This window comes from Athene cunicularia (genome assembly GCF_003259725.1).
Source record: "Athene cunicularia isolate RWA chromosome 2 unlocalized genomic scaffold, athCun1 chr2_part1, whole genome shotgun sequence".
Classification (NCBI taxonomy): Eukaryota; Metazoa; Chordata; class Aves; order Strigiformes; family Strigidae; genus Athene; species Athene cunicularia.
The window spans coordinates 24,772,567-24,798,454 of NW_020799095.1; the positions used below are offsets into that span (position 1 = coordinate 24,772,567).

At 35.6% G+C, this 25,888-nt stretch overlaps 1 protein-coding gene across 1 annotated transcript in view; it reads right to left on the bottom strand.

Annotated features, from left to right (window-relative positions):
• Positions 1 to 11,850: 11,850 nt before the first annotated feature.
• The window catches only part of NXPH1 (neurexophilin 1), a 45,334-nt gene continuing 31,296 nt past the window's right edge, over positions 11,851 to 25,888 (bottom strand). The window contains exons 3-4 of the mRNA XM_026843167.1: positions 17,643 to 17,760; positions 11,851 to 17,144 (exon numbers count right to left, since the gene is read on the bottom strand). The gene's annotated coding sequence lies outside the window, so the exon portion shown is untranslated. The remainder of the gene's footprint in view (positions 17,145 to 17,642; positions 17,761 to 25,888) is intronic.

Below are 25,888 nucleotides of genomic sequence, written 5' to 3' on the forward strand. Positions count from 1 at the left end.
GTTCATCATAAAGATTAATTATTAATTCATCATAGTAATTTGCAAGTGCAATATGTGGTATTTCTCCATACAAAGTACAGCACAAACTTTAATGAAGTATCCCAAAATTAAACTGACTCACAACTGTATCGTATTCCTGGCACCATACTGTATTCCTAATTTCTACCAAAATTACATGAGCAAGTCAATATTTAGAAAATAAGTGACAATAAATTCACAGGTTAAGAACTCATTGTAAAGAACACATCAACTATATCTAAAAGACCAAAATAAAAGTTAATTTTAAATTGTCATAACTATCTGATTTGGGAGCTGATCGATCAAACAAACTTAAGCAGCAATATATTTCATAAAATAGTGAAAACCTTGCGGCAAAGCCATCAAACAGAAATAGCAACATTAATCAAAAATGGCTCACTGCAATAAGTGAAGGTTTAATAAGTATAAATGTACTGAAGCAAAACATTTAGTTAACCCTACATGCTCTGCTGAATCAGCAGACTATACTGTAGGTTCTTCTAGTAAAGCATATCTGTATCATAAAGTAATTGAAGAAATCAGCCTGCAGTGCCAACAAATTATTTATTTCTATTGCAAAGAAAATTTTAGTACAGAAGAGAGAGAAAGAGGGAGATTTATAGTTCATTTGCAGCAGATAAAAATAAACATTTTGTTTATGCTAAATCCAATGGAAAATAATATTACCTGATGGATAAATTCAGATTGTTTCAGGAAATTTTTTTTTTCTTAAATCTGAGTAAAAAGTAGGTTCTAGGTAAAAGTTGCCAAAAAGGGTGAAAAACATTTATCTAATTGTTTTTTCTGACATTTTCATGTGTTTCATGAAGACTTATCAATGCTTTGGTTTGGTTTGTTTTGTTTTTTCCCCCTCCTCCCCAGGAAAATTCTAAAGAACATTTCTAAACTGTGTAATTTTGAAACACAGTTAATGCTCTCAGTGGGCTGTGTCTGAGTTCCACTGTGCAAAGCCTAACCAGGAGGATGAAAAGTTCACACAGGGAAGGAAAGAAATCAGCCTCTCTAAAATAAGTCCGCATGAAATGTATTTTACTTCAAGACATACATCATTAATTGAGTGGGCTGTTTTTTCCTCCCTTTTGGTTACATTTAAACTCAATTTCAATATAAATCATCAAGAGGAAATACAGTATGATGGAAAATAATTATTTTCCCCCTTGTGATAGAAATGGATAATACGAATTGAACCTGAAGAATAACTTCTTCAATACATTAAGATAAACTTTATAAAGTCTGTGTTCAGACCAGTCTGTATGCACTATGAATCAGTCAGGAGCCATTGCTTACAGCATATCCAGAGCCTGAAATCTGTGAACGATTTCTGGAAAGAAAAAAAAAAAACAAAACAAAAACAAAACAACAAACAAACTACGATTGAATAAATATAAGGGTTAAGATTAGAAAGTATCTGGAAGGACACAGAAATATGTAGAATAAATAAAACAACCTGCTGAGGCAGGACATTTGGTCTGGAGGGTTACTATTCCATGTGGGGAAGTTTGAGGACCCAAGGAGCTGTGCAGAGAGTGTGTGCTGTGGAGGAAAGGGACATAGTATCTAGATCTTCCAGAATTCTGAACTAGCAGCTAGAACTTTTAAGCATGCATCATCCCAAAACAATGTATGTCAGTGAGGTGAGAATAGCTAATCTTCAACTGAATTCTCAGTCACCTCCCACTTGCAACTACCTGTCTATTCCTTCAGTTGCAGGGTATTGTTGTGGAGGCTACTGCTGCTGTGAGATGAAACTTCTGGCACAGAGAATATTCACATCTCATATCTACCCATGCACTATGAACTGCAGGAAAAGAGACTTTGCCTTTCCTACGGGCAGCAACAGTGAGGGAAAAAAGTTATGACTCAGTAGTAATAGCACAAAGACAGAATTTGTGTTTTTTCTTCTCCCTTCATCTTCCATGTTAGGCTTATTAAAATTTTCAAAATGTTTCAAAGGCAAATGATGCAAAGAAAGTCAGAAGTTTACGTATTGGAACAAACATTTGAACTCCAGGACACCTAAATTCAAGCTGTTTCTGGATTCAGAATGGGAACCTAGATATCTTTCTTAATCTTACAAAACAGTATTCTGACAAATTACCTACTGACTAGTCTCCAATAGATGTTTATTTATATCTCTTTCTCAATTTTTAATTGTTAGTGGTACAAACTAACTTCCAGCACTGTAAACACTCTACATAATAAAAACATAGCAGATAAGAATTTTAGAAGAAAGGAATATCATCTAGTGCATCAGATGAAGTAGCTAGAAATAGCAGACAGACTTTAAAACTCAATTATTTCTCAGTGTTTAACAAAATAGAAGCAAATTCAAAATAAATCACAGTTTGAAACAACAGATTTAAATTAAATAATTATATGGAATGATCTGTAAGGACAAGCTAGTTAATGGGTTAAAAAAAAAAAAGAAAATATAAATAAATAAATAAATAAATAGATAGATAGATAGATAGATAGATAGATAGATAGATAGATAGATAGATAGATAGATAGATTGGGGGGGGGGAAGATGAACCATAAAAGAGACTGGAATGTGTCTGAAAAACAGTATCATAAGTTCATAAATTGCATTATATGTCAGAGTTATAATTTTAAATTCAAGACTGCAGGTTTTTTGTAGTTCTCTGTTGAGCACCAGAACTAATAGATTAGGAAATAGCTATTTTGATAAAAATTTTCTCCCACTAAGTGTTAGTTGACCAATCGAATCCATTTTGACACAAGGTGATTGCTTTGTTACACCTGCATAGTTTCAATGTGGCATTGGGCACAGAAGTAACACTGGAAGGTAGAATATGTTGGATTCATGAATTTTGATGTTCCCTTCAGGATAGTTCTGGAAGGGATTGACTGTGCTGGCTTCAATGGACAGGTTTGCCAATTGTTGTTCTGATGACATCTGGTTCCATATGGTATCAGCTTGGGGGATGTTTGGCTCTTGTGATGATTTCAGCAAGCTCAAGGTGGTGTGAAAATTAATAGTATTTGACCTTTGAGAGGGACAAATGGAGGAAAGTGTTTTAAGATACTGTGTTCCAGTATCAACTGTTATCATTCAACGATTTTCTTATAGGTTAATTTATGTTATACCATGTGACAATAAGATCTGGAATAAGGATGGAACTTGTTTGGATACTATTTTCTGCTTTAAATTTGTACATGGTATTAAGGTATTTAGAAATAGGAAAATACACACATTAAAGTTGCTAGCTTATGTGATGCTTTGTGTTTTATGATTAAATCGTTAATTGTTTAATATACTATTTTGAAAACATATGGTAATTTGGGATCTTTCTTCACCACACGCACAAAACCACATATATTCACAGAAGCCTGTCTGGAGGGAGATACCAAAGAGAAAATTTCTAATTTTAGTGATAGATAGAATGAGAATTCATCAAAAGTTTTAGCTGGGAGATTCTAGAGTGGCCTAGTCACTGTCCCAATAACAGAACAAGGATTGTAAGTATAGACATGAATTATAATATTTATTTAGTTTATAGAAGACCTAAAATCAAGTTCCTAAGTCTTACTATTCCATTTTTCTATGCTATTTGCTATTTTATCTTGAAAATCTTTAATTTTTATTTAATTTCATATTTAAATCCAAAGAATCTTTCTGCATATTTGTCAAAATATTTCTCATACTAGCACAGTCCCACAAAGCAATTTTTCTTATCATCTCTGATCAGGAATATAGTAAACAGTCATCAAAGAGAAGAGTTGTCTCATCTGTTGATGTTGGGTAAATATCTTAAAATGAAGATTTTTGAAGATTCTAATAAAAAAAAAAAATGTTAAAAAATAAAATCTTCTAATGGTATTTTTTTTCAATAGACCCAGAGAGAGAAAGATGAAAGCTCAGGGAACAGTCAGTAATGTTAACAGGTTTTATAAGAACTGTTGCTTGATTTTCACTAAGTAAGGCTGCATTGATCAAGACAAAAAGTTGCATGTATATCTAATTGCAAATTAATTTATCACTATTTGTAAACACCACTTTATACTTTGAAGACACCCACTTGATTCATCATAAGACTTACTCACACATCAGAAAAAAAAACATTAAGTTTCTCCCAGTTACTGGACTAATTTTTTGCAGACTACTCAAAACAAATTTTTTTTTTTACAAATTTTAAATAAAATCGAGACTTGTATTTTTCTGGCATTAATTTGGTCTATATTACAATAAGGTTATTTTTCCAAAGTCAGTACAGTAAAGAAAACTTTAAAAAACCTCAAACAAACAAAAAAACCCACACAAACCAACAACAAACAAACAAAACCCACAAAAACCCCAAAATACTCAAAATCTCAGAAAATTTGAAATATGTAAACATTTCAAAATATGCAAAATGCTTTCTCTGCTGCATTTTCCTATCTCTGAAATGACATCAACTTTATGATAGCATTTGCCAAGCCACAATTATATGTGTAAAATTTGAGAAAGAAAAATGCTTGATGAAAAGATACAAAATTTGTCTTGATATGGAAAGAAACATTTAATATAGACAAAATATTGATTCCTCACAATATGACATATTTTGACAACTGAATTCAGGGTAAGACCTAGTCCACTGAAGTGAGCAAAAAGATCATTGATTTCCCTGTGCTTTGTATATTTAAAATACATAAATAAACATATCCTTTTGTAATTGTATCGCATGCTTTGAAAGAAAGCTTCTGGATTAAATTTGGAACTTCTGTTGAGAAAAAAACAATTATTTACCTGTTTTTTTCCCAACATAAAAACTATTAAGACTAATGAAAAAAGCAGAAAATATCATTTGAGCATGAAAACAATCTTAAATAGAAAAAATCCAAACCTTTTCTATTTTGGAATATTTCTAATTTTTCCTATTAAACATTATCCACCTTCACTAATGCAAAATTCAATTTCCAGCACAAAAAAGATAAAACATTGATAATGGTAATGGATATTAATCTGAAATGGAATGAAGAAAATATAGAAGCATGTATTAAAGTATGTTAATGTTAGTGTTTGCATAATATCCATAATATCATAATATGTTTTTAATGTATGTAGGCAAACTGGAAACAACTGACATTAACAACAGATAATAAATCCCTTTATTTTGTATGTCCAGATATAATTTACATGCTGAGATCATTGTGTTCATTGTCACACAGTTGCAGTGAAAACAGCAATGAAATAAATTAATCTGGCACTACCAAAGTGGGCACTGCAATACAATCTCTCAGTGGGATTGAGTCTAAAAAATACCCCAAACACACAGACAACAACAGGACACACAGTATCATATACACTAGCTTACACTAGAGAGTTCTCTTAACACATGGAGAAACTGCCAATACGCCCTTGGAAAATATATTGCATTAAACATGTCAATAACAAATGCTATCAGCTTAATGAAACAGATGTTCAGGATTCCAAGTGGATTGAATGACACTGATAACTTCATTCACAAGTAATAGTCAATATAAAATATGATTTTCTTAATAGAGTAGAACACAGTATTGATAATTAAATAAACTTTTAATAATGAATCTGTCACAGAGCAAGAAGTGCTATGAATCATTCATAGTTACATGCTTGAGGCAAAAAGTGAAAAATGGCTGATTTTTTTTCACTTTTTTTCTGCCAGATTTTCTCTTCCAAATTAGCTAGTCAAACTAACTAACTAATGAGGTCAAATTTTTGACAAGGTTAAAGCATCAAGGGTTAGGGGTAATAAAAAAAATATTATTTAAATAAGAAGGCAGCCTAGACTTAATACTCATAAAGCATTCAAGATTTTTTTTAAAATAATATAGAGTCTACAGAAGTTTTCGGTTGCAAAGCTGGAGTAAATAATATCTGAATATTTCACTGTGTCTAGTTCCTCAGAATATATGTTCTTTCCTCAGTCCAGTCTCACAGCTTCTAGTGTCACTGCTTGGGCTAAGAACTGAAACATAGCACAACTCTCCTATAATCTTGTCCACAGTTTTCAGTCAGGGATTTAAGCACACAATTGGGTGATAGGTTCTCCAACAAATACAGTCATTCTTGGTATTACAGAAAGCCCTGAGGTTGCTGAGAAGATGGTCTTCTAAGAGTCCTTAGCCAGGCACCTCACGCAACGCCATGCAAGAGTCAGCCCTTCCCTGAATGAATTTACTCAAAAGAAAGAAGATTGTAGGAAGAGGAAAAATGATGCCAAGTTTGCAGATGACACCAAATTGGAGGAGACAATCAACAGGTTTGGTCAGGGCTGCCATCCAAAGAGACACGTGCAGGCTGGAGGAATGGGCCAAAGGGGCCTGATGAAATTCAGCAAGGACAAATGCTGAGTCCCACACATGGAAAGAGAGACCACGTTGTAATGATATGGGCTGGGGAGCACTCAGTGCCCTAAGCATGAGCCCACAGTAAAGCGTTGCATCAAAGCAAGCCACCAGGGTCCTGCACTGTATGGACGGGACCACAGCCAGTAGCTCAAGGGGAATGATTATTCCCCTCTACTCAATATTCATTACATCACATCTGGATACTGTGTCCAGTTTTGTTCCCCCAGTACAAGACACTGATAAACTGGAGCAATCTTACAGGACAGCCACCTAGATGGTCAAGGGCTGGAGCACTTGCCCTGTGAGAAGAAAATGAGAAAGATGCACATGTTCATCCTGGAGAAGAGATGGCTTGAGGGGACATAACAGCAGTCTGCCAGGGCCTACAAAGCAATAACCAAGAAGGTAGAAACATCCTTTTCACAGCAGTTCATGACAGTTGAAAGAAAAACAGGCATAATTTTAAATAGGTAAAGTTCAATCAGGATGCACTGATAACCGTTCTTACCATAAGATCAGTCCAGCAATGGAGCAGATTTTTCACAGTCACCGTCCCTGAAGATTTTCAAGACCTGACTGTACCCTGGAGCAATGAGGTCTGACCTCATAGGTGATTCCACTTTGAGCTGAAGGTTGGACTAGAGAAACCCTGAGGTCCCTTCCAAACTGAATTTTCCTTATGAAGAATCAATTAAATTATTAAATGGAGAAGTTAATCCATCTCTTGAGCCCACAACTAGATCTTCAGTGCCTCTTGAGTCCTACTCACTAAAACCACTGTTTCTATCCTGCCTGGACTGATTACCTCCATAGATCAGCAACAGATGAGAACTGTCTGTGTTACTGGTGAGAACACAACAGTTACACTGAATAAATGAAGACACTACCAAACCACTCCTTGATGATTTGAATAGCTAATCTGACATCCTCCACAACTACATTACAAAGGCTAATTCACATCTTAATTTGGAGAATTTTCAGTCCATCAAAGGTCATGGTTATTATGTTAGTTCGTGCTACTGTAAGGTTATAAACTGGCCCTAGTACTTCATTGTCCTGTCTGACTCTGCTGACATTTTGCATACATGAAAAGAGACAGTGTAGGATGGAGACTACCCACTCAAATAGCAACTGAAGGCTTGAAATAGTGCTAGAGACCTTCTTGGAGAAGGCACTACTCCACAGACACTTGAGTGCTCAGACTCAACTCTTCTGTGCTATTATGTTCCCACCTTCATCCTCCTGAGCATCAAGCAACAGCAAAAAACATTTTTATGTATCACTCTAGTATAGATTTATATACCTTATTATTTTAAAACAAGTTAACTTAAATTACAAACCCAGATATATTAGCTTGCATCAAGCTCCATTCTGCTGTGACTAGTCTTCTTCCACTTAACTCACTGCCAGCTAACTTTACCATAGCAACAAAACGATGAAAACTGCAGGAGAGAAATAACTCAGTAGATAATTTGTGACCACTAGTGTTGCTTCGTCAGTGATGTGTCAAGCACCATTGTGCAGAGAACTTTCTGTATGTTCCTAGAGCTTGTACATTTTGTTTTCCCTAGGACTGTGAGTCAGGGTTAATAGTTTGGCACAGACACATTCTAGTCTGTCTCACATTCTTTCTCTGCTGTGCTATATTTCTTCAGTTTCTTTATTCAGCAAGATTTACTTTCTTACAATCAGATACATATGGTGAGTAATGCAAGTAGCTTGGTATTATACTCACGTTCTCAATTAGTTCCTCCCTGTTGAAGAAGTAGATCCAGGACAGTTTCTCCTCTGGATGGATTTTCTACTTTCTGGATCATAAAGCTGTCTTCTCTGTATTCTAGGAACTACTTTCATGTTTTACTGTCTTCATTACCTAATGGGTTTCAAAATGGTTATTGTTAAGTCCCTCATGAATATAGTAGCTTCTGGTTTTTAACACTTCAAGAGTTGATGTAGAAATTTTCCATTTCAAATCAGATGACCTATAACAAATACACACAATCATTTCTTCATCATCCCCATTTATTTTTCCAAGGCATACAGCATCACTAGTTGGTACTGTTTCCTTTTCTTATTTTTCTTTGTAATTATTCAAATAGTTTATTTCAGGCTTTATTATCACTCTTTTAACTTAATTCTTTTATATTTTAATTCTTGCCTAATAATATGTTGGTTTATATTTTCTCCTCTATTGCTGTTTTAGCACTTTTCTTGCTTTTTTCTTTCTTTTCTTGACACCTTACATCTTACTTTTCTGCTGTTTCATCCCAATAATCTAGAGCAAGTAAAAGATTTCTTTTTCTTTCAACAGAAAATTAACCCTATTACCTTGTGGGCTTTGCCAAAAAAGATAAAGACGTTTGTCAGACATTTGTATACATTCTTTTAAGAAAGCATATTCTGTATATTAACTAACAGATACAGTAAGGCATGGTAGTTGCTAGGAGAATTTTTCACTACAATAACAGAGCAAACAGTGATTTGTTTGAATATAATTTATAGCTACCCTGAGGCCACAGTGAATTATGCATCTTCTTTTATTCACAGAAAATCTTCCAAATGTCTACTGAAAATATCTCTTCTTACACCTGTGTTTTTTGCTGTAATGTTTCATATTTTTAATACAGAGTAGTAATATGTTCATAAGAAAAAAATTACATACTTCAGGTTTGTTTTTTTTTTTTTTATAAGATAGCATCCACAATATGCATGATTTCCTTTATAAGAACACTTGATAAAGTAGCCAGCTTCTAATCACACTTAATGACTGCTAATATCTAATCATTGTGTATGGACAGTGTAGAAGTGGTAGAATGTCAATTCCTCCTTCCTTTTCACCAAGAACATTAATGACATTTAGTAAGCAATGAAGTATTTAGGAGAATAAGTGATAAATTTTCAGAAATTGTACTTCTAACTTCCTTGTGTATTTTTAAAATCTGCACTGTGAGATGTTGAAAAGAAAACTGGAGTAAATTTTCATTTTTTCAGTTGGATTCCTTTCACAAATAAACTCCCTGGAAAGAGAACTCTAATTTTATGTTGTTCATCCTGATCATAAAGTGGAGCATTAGAGTATGTCACTTGCTCAATCACTTTCACATGTACAGTGACTTATACCTATAAGAACACTTATCAGAACTGACTTACTGATATCATAGACCTCAACTAAAATTTCTGAGAAACTTCACATCCTTCAGGTTAAAGAATGCAAATTTACAGAATAATGTTTTCATGTACACATGGAATCAATTTAAGCAAGTTTCAAAGGACTGTAAATTATCTGAATTTAAAATAAAAGTCTTGTGTGAATCACAGATATGGCTTCTAGTAAGTCTGGTCCTCTCAAACTAGGAAAGCACTGGAAAAACAAACTCACAGTAAAGAAATTTTGTTTGTTTGTTTTGTTTGACGTCTCTAGAGTATCATTTGTGCAATACCCAGGAGTTAAGAACAGTCAAGTTCTTTAGCAGGATTAATTTCAGTATTTGTAATTATAACTCACTTTCATGGTATTGATTGTAGAGATTCAGGTACTTGCATCCAATGAAAATGTAACTGTGTTTTATACACTGAGACAAAGAGGAGACTGAAGACAGTGGTATTTTTGATGGATATAGACTGTGATGTCTAAGGCAATGAGTATCCAGACTGACACTCCAAAAACTGTGATAAAAACTTACAGTAAGAAAATGCCTTATTTTAAATGATCAAAGAATTTATCATTGGTGAAAAAATGCACTTTTGACCTCATACTCACAAGCCTATACTGTCCTCAAACTCATGGTAAGACATAAAAGGCAGAGGAAAACCAAAAGCTTATCTGAACTTAATGATTCATTTAAGTCATAGAGCAAGTCAAGTATTATAAGTTATACTAAATACAGAACAAGACAGCAGAAGATAATAATAGCTTAGGAATCTGATTTCTATTTTAGAAGGCAAAATGGTCTCAAACATGTTTGGCAAACCTTGAAGAAAATCCATAACCATACTGTGTAGGTTGGATAGATGATTCCAGTGTCAGACTGTGGTGGCTTGACCCTGGCTGGATGACAGGTGACCATCAAAGTCACTCTATCACTCCCCTCCTCAGATGGACAGAGAGAAAATATAACAAAAGCCTCGCTGGTCAAGATAAGGGCAGGGAGATCACTCAGCAATTACTGTCACAGGCAAAACAGACTCAACTTTAGGAAATTAGTTAAATTTATTACTCTGTCAAAATCAGAGTAGGGTAATAGGAAAATAAAAACTAAATCTTAAAACACCTTCCCCCCATCCTTCCCTTCTTTCCGGGCTTAACTTTACTCAGGATTTTCTCTATGTCCTCCCCTCCCAGCAGCACAGGGTGATAAGGAATGGGGGTTGTTGTCAGTTCATCACCCCTTGTCTCTGCCACCCCTTCCTCCTTAGAGGGAAGACTTCTCACATTTCTCCCCTGCTCCAGCGTGGGGTACCTCTCACAGGAGACAGTCCTCCATGAAATCCTCCAGCATGAGTCCTTCCCATGGGCTGCAATTCTTCATGAACTGTTCCAGTGTGGGTCCCCTGTGGAGTCACGAGTCATGTCAGCAAAAATGTTCCAGCGTGAGCTCCTCTCTCTGCCCACATCCACAGATCCTGCCAGGAATCTGCTCCAGTACGGGCTTCCAACAGGGTCACAGCCTCCTTTGGACACATATATCTGCTCTAGCATGGGATCCTCCACAGTCTGTAGGTGAATATCTGCTCCACCATTAACCTCCATAGGCTGCAGGGACACAGCCTGCTTCAGCATGGTCTTCAGCACGGGCTGCAGGGGACTATCTGCTCTGGTGCCTGAAACACCTCCTCCCCCTCCTTCTTCACTCACCTTGGTGACTGCACAGTTGTTTCTCTCACATATTCTCACTTCTCTCTCATCTGGCCACAGCTGGTGTTGCACAGCAACATTTCTTTTCCCCTTTTAAAATATGTTACAGCAGAGGTGCTACCATTATCCCTGATGGGCTCAGCTTTGGCCCGCGGTGGGTCCGTCTCGGAGCCGGCTGGCATTGGCTCTGTCAGACACAGGGAAAGCTTCCAGCAGCTTCTCACAGAAGCCACCCCAGTAGTCCCCCCCACTATCAAAACCTTGCAACGCAAACCCAATAGAAGAATTTCCTCTTCAATCTTTTAATTTAAAGAAGGAAGACAAACTGTTACATCTAAACATTTCATTTTTTTCCACTGTTGCTTTGATTTTCTTAACTTGTCTTGTTTAGATTCTTCAAAAGGATCATATGACCATCAGTACCAAGACAAACAAAGCAGATGAGAATGTGGCTAGAGTGACCATGGGTGAAGAGTATAGAAATATGGAGCATGGTGACAGAATGGCTTAAACTCTCCTAGATAAAGCCTCTTCATCTGCCTGTTTATGGAAAAACAAAACGTCATCTATGTTTTCAGGACTTGCTTAACTTCTTGGGCCTCTGGTGTTGGGTTTTAAATCCAAGAACACTTCAATTGACTCAGAGTTTAGACTTGTTACTCAAGAAGTTTGCAAATAACAGTTATTTTTTAAGAAAAATTGCTGGTAAATATCATTCAAAGGCATGAGCACTGAATAATATGGTAGTAAATTATTATTTTAGCCTGTGGTGACTCCTCACCAAGCCAAAACTGAGATTTCCGAAGGGTTTGTATGGAAAAAATAGAGAGCCTCTCCTCAGAAGAGGCAGTAGTTAAGTGCTGCTCCCCTGGGATATCAGAGTTGCAAGTTCAAGTCCTTCTTTACAAATGAATCAGAGCAAAGATCTGAGGTCTGTTTTTTCATACTGCCAGTGCATGGCTATCTGTTGGCAATGACAGGATTGTGGGGTTTTTTTTCCAGTTTTGACAGAAATTAAACACTGAATAATAGAAATCTTTCCTGATTGAAAAAAACACAGGCGCTTTCATGTGGAAAGTTCCCTTTCAATGCCTCAGCATTTTCTACTGAAAACCTCTCATTTTCTAGTGTAATTTTTATAAGCTCTGTAACTTAGTTCCTGGGGTTTTCAAACCAATAAAATTTGTCATAGTACATTGTAAAGATCTTCCTTAATAAGAATATCCTTAACGTTTAAAAAAAAAAAAAAAAAAAAAGCCTAGAGCTAGTGATACAAGATACTTCAACTATAGCTTATTACATAAAAATAAAATCAGTCATGACTCCAGTTTTTCTACATCTGCAAACTAAACCATTACATGGCTCAATGTTACCATTAGGTTTTAGCTTTTACTAAACAAATATGTCTAGTCTCTTGTTCTTTCTTCATTTCTAGGTTATAGCCAGTCTTTGATTCCTGAGTTGTGTGACAGTGTTATACTGTGTATGGATTGTCCTCAATTTTATCTAGAAATTATTTTTCTGCAACGTAAATTTTCTTGTGTTTCACAAGAGAATCTTAGCAGGCTCAGAGGAGCTTATAGTAGCAACTGGTTTAGAATATGTTTTTCTTGCAGTTTTTGCTGATTTGCAATATAGGACCTTATGGTACAAGGTCCAAGGTGATTCAGGGGAAAAATTTTCAGACAGTCGCAAGTGTTTTCCAAGTCAGTGGTTGACTTGCTCCAGTATATGGGAAAGTTTTAAACATAGGCTGAGACACCCTACACCTTGATCTCTGACACAAGAAGAAAACGGGAAAAGTTTTGGCCATCAGTTGCTGAGGAATGTAAATGACGTTTGCAGTTTTATTACTCACTTGATTGATATATCTTAAGTAAAAGCACTCTGGAGCACTCCTGTTAGGTAGTGATATTGGGTAAAGTAGCTGTTTTGCATCTCCCCAGTTATCATTATGTTAATTAAATTAATAAAGTTACAGCCTCTAGCTGTAATCATATTCTTATGTGTGTATCTTATTTGCCTGAGGTGCTTGAATCAACACACTGGTCTTATCAAGTCTGACAAAATACATATTTTGTTACATAATTGCCAGTTTAAAGGGAAGTTTTTAGGGTTTGGGATGTATTCAGTTACTGGTACATTGAAACTTATCCATTTTTAGGAAATATACTAAAGAGATATGTACATAACTTTCAAAATACAACTGCAGTCCCCACATACAAACTCACGTTAAATCAATGAGGACTTTTTACTGAGCCCAGGGTAGTGTAGACAATCATATTTCTTTCTAAACAGTATTTTATAGGTCATTACATCAAATGGATTCACCTGTACCTATTTAAATTAGATTTTCTTTCTCTAAATTGGTGAGAGTTTGCCAAATAGCCTAAAATTTCTCATCTCCACACAGTTTTCAGAGCAATCTTTGACTGTATAATTAAGAGGGTTTTTTTTTTCTGACCTTGCTCTGAATAATGATAGTATGATTGGATTTGAAATTACAATGCAAGTGAGAAGAGAAAATTTGCTTAAAACTGAGGCAAAGAAACACATTTTATAATCATTTGAGAGTTCTGAATTAGCCTATGGAATCCAAAAGACATTACTGAAACCTAAGAATAAATCAGTTTATCACAGTTTCAGTTACAGTTTGAAAAATTTTATATTGACATAGTAACATGCATAAAAGAAACAGAAACATAGTTTAGACATAAAACAATTTTTGAGGATATCTGAAACAAAAGACTTGATGAGGAGGTTAATCCAGATTATTTCTACAGTATTTCTTGCCCATCTCTCTGAGGCATCCAATTCCAGACACGATCTGAGACAGGCTGTAAAGTAAATGTCCTTTTGTTTCTAACAGGGAATATTATTGTATGGGGCCAATAGGATTAACATCTTAACCTTTCTAATGATTACTTCTTTATTTGTTTCTTCACCTCACTGCAGACATTCAGTCTACATGCGAATTAGAAGACTGCAACCATCAGACTGACGAATACACTCAATGTAACATTAATCTGGAGGCTTGCACTCCCTTCTGGAAGGCCACACATGCCTTTTAGTGTGGATGAGACAATGGACAAATCAAAGGGACAGAATAAGGGACTGGATGCTGGTTTGAGGGTATGGACAAATATGAGGTGAAATTCAATGTTACTGTGGGCCCTTTACATCCATAACTGATTTGGCAGTTTTGGGAAATTATATGAAAAGGGGATCTTCAGTGGAAGGGAAATCACTTAAATCACTTGTGGATTAAGTAATGTTAAGCATTCCATACCGGGAATGGAAAGTTAAAATTCAGAAACCAAGGGATAAATACACAAAAAATGTTTTCATTAAAAAAAAATTCTCTCATTATTTTGGAACTAAACCCTAAAGATAGCTGACTCATGAATCTCTGATTTGGAAAGGCAGTCTATGTTTGATTTTTTTCCCCAAAAAATATCCCATAGAATTTCAATGGTGATATTCAGTGAGGCTCCTCCATGTTCATATGTGAACTACTGAACATAACAGAACAATCAATGGATAGACTCTCATCTGCAATCAGACTCTCTTTCTCTGTTTAAAATACTTTGGGTTCTAATAATAATTTTCAGACCTGATACAAGAACTGGAAAAGCTCCCAACAGTTAGGGTGGACTTTTCATCAGGTTTATATGCTTTTTTTTTTTTTTCTGAAAGAGAAATTATATCACATTTTCCTCTGAAAAGAGTTCATTGAAAATGATAATTACAGTAGACTTGATGATATAATGAATACTTTGGCAACAGTTTCTCCCAGCTAGTGCCTTTTTTCTCCATTCTGCAACTGCAACCAGCAGTGGTTTAACTATATTCTAAAATTCAATGGTTTAGCTAAACTCCTATATCATCCAAATTTTGCCCTGTAATCTCATTCTCAAAACTAATCTATCATTCTCTAATGTATGATTATTTCATCAAACTGGGTCTGTTTAATTTCAACCAGAAATGCTAACATGTCAGAAAAGATTAACTCAGTCCAACTCATTTTCAAAACTGTCACTGACTTATAAGTTCTTTGTTGGGTTGACATAAAGTGCATGAAGTCAATAGACATTTCCACTTGAATGGCAGCTGGGGCAGACACCGCATGCATACTGACGGTATGAGCGGTTCCATAGTGTGCAGTCTGTTCCAATTTTACTATAAGTGCCTCTTTCTGCATCCAATTCACCTAAAAGCCTCAGATATCAGTAAACAACACAAATGTTTATGATAGCCTATTGTATAGTCATAAGTTTAACAAAATCGTCAAGGATAAACATTTACCAATGTCCTCATCCTCCTTAGATTTAGAGAACATAATTATGGTACAAACTGTGATGTTTGAGTCAGTTTTCACTTTATTTTTAGTTTGGGTTTGAGAATTTTAAGGAGAAGTTTCTTTTCAGTTCCCTCTAGTTCAGCCAAATTAGCAATGCTAGTTCTAGTACAAATCACAAAGTTTAGGTATTGATTTCACAGACACCTCAAACAAGATTTTGAAAAGGAAAACCTATTAGGAAACTTAATCATTTGTAGTAAAATTATGTTAGCTACTACTTGGCAAGATTGCTTTAGAACTAAGGCTTTGAAGCCTGTCACAGGTCTTAAAAATAAAATTGCTTGAGTAGTTGAGGAGAACTGTATTAAAATGCAAATTTCCAGCTGTTAATATTTCTTCAAAAACCAATAATCCCTCAAGGCCACCAATATGTCAAATACTTAATGGAAAAATATCCCTTAGGCAGAATGGCCTTTCTAAGTTGACTTTTGATTAAACTTAAAATACGATATAGCAAAAAAACTTAAAATCAAAAAGAGGATATAAATATAGTACTAGACTAAAATGTCATAGAGAATGCAATTGGAGGGGCAAATTTAAGGTCACTAATTTTTAAGTAATTTTCTACCCTTTTTGAGGATTAGCCAAGGATATAATTGCTAATATAAGGTATATCCTATAGCACACACTTACAAATGGGCCTTGGAGGAACAGAAACTAATATTTTTTAAAGTAATACAGATGTAAACATAAAGTTGAGATATAGTTGGCATGTATAGCACAGAAGTCAGTCTCCACTGCCAAGCACTTTTGCTTCTATTCTGCTGTACAAAATCCGGAATTTAAGGCTCAATATTATCAGGTGAGAATACAACAGATCTTAATTTCCCTGGCTACTGAATTCCAGGACTTTATGTGTCTCTGTCAAACCTAGGAGTCAGATTTCCTTTTAAAAATCCCATCTGAATCAAAGTCTAACCCTGTTCCCATGGAAAGCAGTGACAAAATATTAATGTAAGGAGGACTGAGACCTCAGTCTACTTAAGTCGCAGTATACTGTGACTGAGTACATCAAAATTTTGAGGAAATGAAATTGTCATTTAAACATCAAAACAATCCCAGAACCAATAACTGCTAGCATCTTGAATTACATAATTCCTAAGTGTTGTCCTATAAAACAGATTTATGGAAAAGAAATAACAAAACGGCTCTTTACTGACTAGCATACTCTGTGACATCTGTACTGCTGTAATATCACCTTTTACAATGAAAAATTTGTGGCAGCGAGGTAAAAAAGCATGACAAGTCCACACTGTTTGTAGTGTTAATGAGTAAAGAGAATGTTTAGCAGCAAGAAAAGACAACTCTAGGTGCCTGAAGCATAATCTAGTCTCAGTTCATCTCTAACATACTGCACATTTGGTTTTGAATAAGAATTAGACAAGTGTTTTGGTCAGATCTTATGTGATCATGAAGAAGCAGCAGCTGGACTCTCAGCTGGTGTGAAGCAGAATACTACTACTGATATATCTTGAAGATATGAAAATCTACATCAGTTAAGGACATGACATTGCTTTTGATCTTCAGAAATGTGGTATCATGTGGTATGATGTTCTTAATCTGTAATATAATTCCAAAGAACATTTTTTCAGTACTAAAGCTATTTTATAGTTCTTCAAAATATAATAATCTGTATAGCTTCATTTTAACTTCTGAGGCTTCAGTCACCAGTGCATTACACTAGTGAATGTGAACCATCTAACAGCAATGAAATTACCCTGAGGAAAAAAGTATGAGGCAGGAGCAATATAAAGCCCCTGTTTTTAAATAGGAGTGGTAAAAACTGTAGTTTGTACAGATAGAGAAAAATGTCAAGCAGACATTTCTTTTCTTCTGCAAAGAAATACGAAGAGAAAATTTAGTTACTGGTGATGTTTAACCTGAAATTTTAAAAAGAATGGGTTCGTTTCAGCTCTAAAACATTCTAGATTCTATCAATGTACCCCAGAACTGCAGGACTCAGACATGGGTATGCCTGGGTGAAATCTGAGTTTCACAGAAATTTAGGACAAGTTTTCTCTGACATCTTTTTTTTTCTGGATTTCAGCTGGTACTTACCAAGGATCTTTGGCAGATTCCAGGTTCAAAAAATGTTAACACCTAAGCGGGGCATATAGCAAGTTATATATATAACTCCAGTCTCTATGTGCATCTGCATATTCAAAACAAGAGGTCTCTAGAATGGTTGAGGGAGAGAAGGAAGAAGGGATGAAGGAGTTATAACAGAAAGTGTGAAAAAAGGGTAAGAGATAAGCACCTGTCTGTAGGAGAGGGTTCCAGGGTATGTGTGTCAAATCAGTAGGAACTCTAGTTCTTAGCAGCCCTGATCCATAACCTCCCTGGAAAGTTACCGAGGTACCATGAATTCTGTATTCCTCACAACAAGTTCTTGGCAGCTAAGCAAGCTAACTAGATCTCATCTGAAGGTGTCTGACCATCTTTCCATATAACCTAAACTCCAGGATTCTGGATTTTAAACTGAGTTTAAACAACACAATGCATTTTCTTTCAGTAGTTAATAATCTAACCTAATTACCTTGAAAGACACTTCAAAAAAAGCACCCATCCTTTTGAAACCCCAAGGATTTAGTTTTTGGTGAGCACCTAGAGCAGATAAAGTAGAAGCAGACAAGGACACTTCATGTGATCAGCAGGTTTTCAGTTTGCTGAGTGTCAAGTTCATTTCTGTAAAAATAAATTGACGTCTAAAGAAACAAGAAATAATATTTCAGTTTTCTGATGTCCTTTTAAAAACTACTGGTTTTTTCAGACACAGAGGTCACTTACTGGGTGTTGAGGACACCACATTAAAGACAATAACCAGTCTTGGTTAGGACCAATGATCACATTCCAATCTGGGCTATGACCAATGATCACATTCCAATCTGGGCTGTAACCAATGATCAAAATGTGCTTCCTGACAGTGTCTCATAGCAACATTTGTCAGAGCATCAAAATAGCTATACAAACAGTTTCATTTGCACCAGCTGGAGGATACATAGTAGCACTTCTACATTTTCAGTTTGACAAGTCTGTGCTTAAGAAAGGGTAGAAAATTAAAACAAAATATAGTTATTATAGAAAGACAATAAACAAAGATTACTTCACTTACAGTATTCAGCATGAACAACTTGAAAAATATTTCAAGTACATTTCAACCTAATGTCCTGAACTTGTCTTTCAAGTTAATTTTACCAAATCAGACTGCAATCTTAGCTGTACTTCCAGCCAAAGTACATGTCATCAAGACCATGTAAGTACAGTCATATTGTTATCCCAGCTTTCCATGGTATATAACAAAGCTTTGTTATAATTCATTTTTAGTTGTTTGTGAGTCAAACTTAACAGCAATAAGTAGTTGTGATGAGCATTGTGAAGCTAAAGATGGAACCAGGCTGTGTTCTGTATTCAGTTCAGGAAGCTTTATATCCCTTTCTCTCCATAACTTCAGGTAAGAAGAAAAGAAAGCCTCTTTCAGTATTACCCATATTCAGAATTAAATGCTGTCATACTTTCATTCATTTATTTTTCAGGTTGCCTTGTTAGAAATTTAAGCTCGTGAACAGGTGATCTATGCATTAGTGTTATAATTTTGTTTTATCATCATAGTTATTTTGCCTTTTCTTATCTAGCAGGAGATTCTGACAATATTCTTAAAGTTACCTTGTACTGAGTCTATTTTCTGATATTTCTCTTTATTTTCCCCAAGGCTCACTAGAACTTGAATTTCCATTTCAAATAAATCCAAAAACCCTTATTTCTCTGTTGTCTGAATAGGGTTTTTAAAAATTAATTATTCTTAACATTTATTTTTACATTTAAATGGACAATTGAGAAGGCATTATTTTTTCTCATTTACCTTTCATCTTTGAAAGACAGATTTTTGTCTTTTTTTTTTGGGTTTTTTTTGGGTTTTTTTTTTTGTTTTTTTTTGTTTGGTAAAGCATTGCCAGATTCTTAATGAATTTCCCAAATGATAATGTTGTTTGGGGGTTGTTTTTCGGCTTTTGGGGTTTTTTTACATTTAAATGATTTTTTTTCCTTTGTTATCCAGTTATAAATCAGATGGCTTTGTTATATTGTAGATAATTGTTTTAGTATTCACACAACAATGGAATCAGGAAGGTATTATGCAGTGGTTTACATTTAGACATATGGTATTTTTAACTACAAATTTCAAAAGAGCCTTATCTTAAGTAGCCGAGAAACAATTAAAGTTTCCATCAGAGAAAGAACATGCATAAGTTAAAAGTAATGAGTTTCTGTAAAACATATCCCAACAATCAGGGTTGTCTAAAATTGAAATCCTTTGGCAATCATAAAAATTGTTTAAACTAAGAGCTTTGTTATGTTGTAAAATGAGATTTTATCATCAAAGAAAGACAAAAATAAGAAAGAAAAACCTGGTAACTGATTTGGATTTAGTATCAAGTAATAACAATTATTCTGAATGTCCCCCTTGAATTATTGTAAGTAATGGAATTTTTCTTGTTTGGTCTGTTGAGTCACTTTTGTTTGGTTAGGTGGGTAAGATTATACTATCTGTGAGATCAACCACTATCTTAAAAGATTAATTATTTTCTTTGTCATGAGCTTATATTTTGCTTGTCTTTTGACCAAAGCAGTAAATAGATTTATAACCTGTCTTTTTCAACTATAGTGGTTTGACCTTGGCCAGGTGCCAGATACCCACCCAGCTGCTCTCTCATTTCTTCTCTTTTCACATGCCCTCTGCTGAGGGAGAAAAAAGATGAAAAAAATCTCGCAAGTTGAGATAAAGATATTGACATCACTTACCAATTATGGTTATGGGCAAAACAGACTTGACTTTGGGGAAATTAATTTAATTCTTTGACAGCTGAAACAGATTTGGCTAGTGGAAAATAAGGACAAAAATTAAAAAACCTTCCTTCTATCCCTCCTTTTTCTTAGGCTCAACTTCACTCCTTCATTCCCGACTTCTCTACTTCATCCCTGCCCCAAGCAGCACAGGTGGATGAGGAATGGGAGGTTACGGCCAGTCCATATAAGTTCATCTCTGCTGCAAGCTAGAGTTTATTAACACAAATCCACAAAAAAATCATTTGAATTATTTTATTGATAGGTATTTTTGCATCTTTATTAAGATTTACTTTCTACAATAGTTTTGCACAAGCATGCAATAGTAGGCAGTAGTTTCTTGCTGTTACTGAAAATTAAGGCCATGATATTGAATGGATGAGGTGACAAAAGGTCATATCAACCATAAACAGAAGTGTCAGAAGAAATCTGATTCATTTTCCACCTGTTGGTAAATTAATAAGGCCCATTCATTCATTTGCAGTCAAAATAGTAGCCGTAATACTGCAGTGTCATAAGCAGACACTACATGCATTTTACATAAGTATGTGAGCAATGTGACATCAAAGGGGCAAAGATGTGTGCAGTTGAATGTGGGAGGGATTCAGGTAACAATAAACTGTAAGTAGAGAAGAAAATGAGTGCAAAAGACTGTAAATAGGGAAGATATAATGCCAAATACAACAAAAGGATACTCATATCTAATTTATTAAACGATTGTTAAAGACTCACAGTTCTCTGTAGTGATGCAGTGATAATAAAAAAAAAAAAAAAATTAATGTGTAAGTATTAAACTTTGGCATGAAATGGGAGGTGGGGGTGGTTAATGAATGAATTTGGTATTGTTATAGCTATATCTACATGTAGATATCTTCACTTATAATAACCATCATGGAATTTGTCCATCAACATTTTTTAACATGAAAACTTTAAAAATCTAACATACAACCATTTCCAAAATTTCAAAGCATCACTATACAAACTCATAACAAGTCTGTTGAAATATGGGGAAAAAGGAAAGCCAACATTACTTCAAAAGTGTCTCCTTAAACCCCTTGCTGAGAATATCCTTCAAGCTAAGCTAATTTACCAAGTCAGAAAAGCCAGCAAAAGGAACTTAAACAAGGGATTTTTTTTTTTTTTTCTCTCTTTACCCTAACATGATCCTATCACCTGCGCTAGCAAATTGCAGTCCCCCAGCAGGAGAGAAGCTAAAGACACAGTCCCCTCAGTGTTCCTTCTGTACTGGGAGAAGAAAGGTATCATGGAGAGAAGAATACAGAACTTCACATAAACCCACCAAGTATGAAAAGTCTAAAGGATGAAGCAGACAATAGGAAATCTTTTTTAGGAAGGATGGTGTGGAGGATGTTCTGTTTAGTATCTTTATCAATGATTTGGACCAGGGATCAAGTAAGTGCACACGCAGTCACTGCAAATTGGGTGGGAATGTTAATCTGCTTGAAGGTAGGAAGGATCTACAGAGAGATCTGAGCAGGTTGTATCAATGGGCCAAGGACAACTCTGTGAGGTTCAACACGGCTGAGTGCTAGGTCCTGCACTCCATGCAATACTACTTGCTTGGGGAGAAGTGGCTGGAAAGCTGCCCAGGGGAAAAGAACCTGGGGGTGTTGGTCAACAGCCAGCTGCATATGAGCCAGCAGTGTGCCCAGGTGGCCAAGAAGGCCAATTGCATCCTGGCTTGTATTAGAAATGCTGTGGCCAGCAGGACTACAGAAGTGACTGTCCCCTTGTACTCAGCACTGATGAGGTCACACCTCAAATACTGTGTTTAGTTTTGGGCCCCTCACTACAAGAAAGACATTGAAGTGATGGAGTGTGTCCAATGAAGAGCAATGAAGCTGGCAAGGGGTCTAGAGAGCAAATTTTATGAGAAACAGCTGAGGGAATTGGGGTTGTTAAGCCTGGAGAAAAGGAGGTTCAGGAAAGACATTGTTGCTCTCTACAACTAAATGAAAGGAGGTTGTAGTGAGGTGGGTCAGTCTTTTCTCCCAAGTAACAAGCTATAGGACAAGAGGAAGTGGCATCAAGTTGCACCAGGGGAGGTCTAGATTGGATATTAGCACAGATTTCTTCACTGAAAAGGTTGTCAATCATTGGAACAGGCTGCCCAGTGAAGTGGTTGAGTCACCATCCCCAGAGGTAAAAGACATGTAGATGTGGCACTTAGAGATATGGTTTACTTGTGGTCTTGGTAGTGCTAGGTTAATGGTTTGATTAAATGACCTTAAAGATCTTTTCCAACCTAACTGATTCTATAAATGCATGGTCATCAGCATATCTCTCTGATGCTAACTGAAGGGCTTGTTTTCAGAGGACTCCCTGACAAGTGTCTTCAAGAGCTAGTTGTGACAGAAAATTCCTCAATTCCACCCATCCACCTTCAATTTCCATTATTACACTGGCAGTTTCTGATGATGATGTTCACAGTCTGGGACAGGGAGTCAGGGTGCAGTCTCCAGAGACCAAAAAGTCTCTGCATTTCAACTCTGTAAAAATTTCCATAGAAAACACATATGATGCACTCCCAATGTCTTCTTGGTATAGTCAGGTCTCTCTGGGAATGGGGAAAAAAAAAAAAAAAAAGAACAACAACCAACCCACAAACAGAATGAGCATCTGACTAATACAGCGAGTTATATGGGCAGGACAGGAATCATGATACATCCTGTACCTTGGGATTTATCTGTAGGAGTTGTATCACTTGTACTTCACTTCATAAAGCAATCACAATAGGAAGAGCTGTGTGTCTTTACTATTATCACAAAATCTAATGCATAGGCAGTTTTGGTAATCTTATGTGTTGTGTAGTATTTGGGAAGAAAGAAATAACCAATGTAAGAATATATTTCTACAGTATGTAACAGTATGTTATGTAGGAGAATTTTTACGTAAGAAAGTTCTGTTACTTTAATTTTCCTTTTAAAATACCTTATATTTTGATTTGTTGTTCTTTCAAATGACTGAAAGTTTTTTTCTAAGAGCAGTATTTAATATAAAAAGAAAAATAAAAAGTGTGAAAAACCAAGAAAAACAAAGCTAATGAGTTTAATGTTTAGTATGCTGTCAGCCATTTAAGGCTTATGTTGCCACAACTCCAGCTAGCTGAGCACAGCAGTAGTTATGAGGAGTAATGAGTTTGCTAGACATTTTGAAATTCTCTCCTGCTGTGTGCTGTCAGTTGAAAAAGAGGGAGACAGTGATGGCCAACAATTTAAACACAATGGATTGACCATAACTGGCACCTAAAGAACAATAAAGCAAAGACAATGTGACAGGATCTGACCAACTAGTTCCCTGAATATGACAAGGATTGTTGCATTTTAAGTTTTGCTTGAAAAGCAAAATACATATATAGATAAAATATCCAGCAAACAATTAGAAATCACCATATCCTATTGGAAAAGCAAGACAATTTATGAGAGTATGATGAATGCTAAAGATGGTAACACATTTATTCATTCTTTTCTGCTGCTTAAATTAGAGGCATTTCTTGATAATTTTGAGTAGCAGCAATAGAAAAAGACACATGCCAAATATATTTCTCTAGTTTTAGTGACACTCCTGTGAGAGACCAGAGATTACTTTTCTTCTGCATTTATCCCCTCTGCAAGATTGAAACCTGGATTTTTAGAAAACAAAGTAGATCTTCATAGCTGCCACCATGCTGTACAGTTAGGGTATTCATTATTTTCTGGTAAAAAAGGGACTGGACATCAGATTTTCCACTCCAAAAGAATAAGCGCCTGCCATTTGAAGTTAATTAGATCAACTCTATATGAAAAATTTATCCTGCTATAACTTTTTTTTTTTTTTAAGTAATATTTTAGTGTTGTCAAAACAGAAAAAAAAAAAAAAAGAAAAAAAAGAAAAAAAAATCACAACCATTTTTTTTTAATTTCTGTTCCAGTGAGTAAGATAAAATATAATGCTCTTGCATTATGGAATTGAGCCAAATCAACTTCACTTGAGTTCAGTTCTACTATTTAGCAGGAGCAAGTGAGCCTGGAGAGGGCTGTAAGCTGCTCTTTATTCAGGGTAACATTCCTCAGCTAGAGGACTCATGGATGGGGAGGATTTATCTCCCCCCTAGCAAGAAACCCAAATCTTAGTTTCTGAGGCTGACCTAGTCACCCCAAGATCCTGCTATAGTCAGTGGAGATAAAAAAGACACCTCTAGACAAACATTTATCTCCCTAAAATGGGTGCAAGGTGGATCAGAATAATTGTGAGTACCTCTTGTGATTTGTATTTGCTATAAAGGGAGTCTCAGGTGTTTAAATCTGACTTAAACATCCAGTTTTACGACATCGAAATTTTGTGCAAATATTTTTTTTTCCATAAATGTGTAGGTCATTTGAGCATGCTTCTATAAATATTCTATTTCACTTCCTTTGAGATAAAAAGACAAGGATTTTTTTTCTAAAATCCCATTGAGTGTGATTTCAACAGCTCCCATTTTCAAACAGCAGAACCAGGACTAAATATATACAATTTGTATCATCTTGTACAGTTAAGTCATGCCATACAAATAAATCTAATACTGATCATGCTTGACAATACACCTCTGTTTATCTGTAATACAAGAAATAACAATTTTCTAGTTTCTCTGGAGACTACAACAGTGAGTTATTGCAAGGCATATTCGGAGAACTGAAAGTCCACAGTATTATGAGCTGATCCTCTCCTAGGCCCCTGGGAGCCACTGGAATTAGTTCACAGATCACTATCTTGATCAAATATATATCTTAAATGCCTAACTCTTCTCCTTTTATTTTAAAATATTAAAAAAATACAGGGCAGATTTACTTCAAACTAAGAAAACAATAATTGGGCATGCCAAGCTCAGAGCTTCATCTGCTCTGTCTTCATCAGGCTTCCTGTCTGTAGAAGAGCTATGCAAAGAAGCTTCTGGACTACATGGGTGATGTACAAAGATGTGCCAGATTTGCTTAAGGAAGGTAGTGATGGATCACAGGATTCAAATGTCTATGTCCAACAGAAGCACAGAGACACAAAGTCAGTGTAAGGACTAAGACCTTCCTTCCCAAATCCATTGGATGTAACTGTACTCCTACTTAGGTGATACAGTGGGAAAACGTGGTTTTGTCATATCCCTTAGACATATCATGCAACGGGGTGAGCTAGTATCACAAAAGCAGCAGTGCATGTTGTACTTGTCTGTACACAAAGGGAACTGTAGTTATGTATTGGTCACTTGTAAGCTCCCAGTGTTACAGCATTGAAGCAAATGCTGGCATCTGACTTTCCCAAATAACTCCCTGCCTGCTTAACACGCTGTCTAAGTACCACAGAACGACCGCAGGCTTTGCTACTAGATAAGGATGGCAGTTTACAGCAAGAACAGCAGTAGGTTTAGGTTACATAATCCACAGCCATGGCTGTAGCCTAGACAGTTTTGTGAACTGCATATAAACCTCTCC